The following is a 1,488-nucleotide window of genomic DNA, read 5'->3' as shown; positions in this document are numbered from 1 at the left end:
GGTAAATGAGTTGACTTTCTTAACTAAGGAAAATGAGAACTCATGGGCATAGGAATTAGACCTTGGGTGATCAAGTTTCGAACTAAGGATGGCAGACGAACAATCAAACTATCAACCTTAAGCTTAGACACGATCCTAAACAAACTCTATGTCTAGATGGATGTTCATTTACTAACACATTTCAAACAACAAATGTCTTTGGTTGAATAATATGGAAGCAATCATTACTAACAGGTCTAAGGCTATCTTAGCACTTCTAACAACAAATGTCTTTGGCAAAATATGCTAAAAGCTTAGAAGAGTTGTTTCAGGCATTTCATCGAACACCTTTTGGGTGGGAAATGCCTAAAGATCAACCTTTGAGAAGCTAACTCAGAAGATGCATTATGATTACTCTACTAGCAAGGTTTTGGAATGATCTACTCTAAAATATCCTAGCTCTAACCTAATCACCATTAATCTTCTTAACCCATGAATTCAAATGGTGATTACTCACTACCCTTCATGATTTCTCTTAAACCCATTTTGGATTTCAAATTAATCATACAGAGGGATACAACAACGAACTGGAAAACACAGAATTGCAATAACTAGATGAACAAAGATGATTCAAGAGATGAACTTTCCAAAGGTTTTTTTCTTAGAACAAAAGATAATCTCTCTGGTGGCTGCCAAAAGTACTTAAAACATAGGTTTTCAGAAGTAAAAAACGTGCATAATGAAATGACCAAAAGGCCCTTGAGTAGAAATGAATTCGAGCAAACAGAAGGCGCGCAGTGACCTCTAGTAGTCGCTCCGGGAAGTCGCTCCAGGCTTCGGGAGCGACCTGGAGGGGTCGCTGCGAGACGTCGCTCCGGGTGATGGAGACGCGAGCGACCTCGCTGTGTCGCTCCGGTCACGTCGCTCCGGGTGATGGAGACGCGAGGCTCGATGTGTCGCTCCGGTCAAGTCGCTCTGAAAGGGTGTCACAGCGACTTCACGGTGTCGCTCCGGTGAGGTCGCTCCCAGCACTGCTCGTCCAATGATCACCTTTATCACCTCTTTTGAGCTCCAAATGCACTCAAATGTCTCCAAAAACTCCATGTGGTACTCCAATACCTGATAAGGACTCATGTATGCAAAATGCAACCTAAACATGGCTAAATCCTAGTCTATATGATCAAAATGCACATGAGTGAATGGATAAGACAATGGAAAAATGCAAGATATCAGATAAATACCCGGTTAACCGATCAAAGATTTGATTGAATTTTTATTCCAGAAGCTGTTTAGAAACTTCAATGCTTGATTTCAAATAAACTCCATTGCTAGTATACAAAGCTCTTTTATGGATTACAATTATAAAATGTGTCTATAACTAATGAATTTAAGAACAAAAGATGTTCATTAACCACAATACTCCAAGGAACAACACACATAAGACTAGGCCTGGGCATTTCGAGTATCGGTTCGGTTCGGTTCGGGTATTTCGGGTTTCGGGTAGTTCGG

Source organism: Brassica oleracea, chromosome C9 (assembly GCF_000695525.1).
Source record: "Brassica oleracea var. oleracea cultivar TO1000 chromosome C9, BOL, whole genome shotgun sequence".
Lineage (NCBI taxonomy): Eukaryota > Viridiplantae > Streptophyta > Magnoliopsida > Brassicales > Brassicaceae > Brassica > Brassica oleracea.
Note: the sequence above shows the minus strand (reverse complement) of the source record.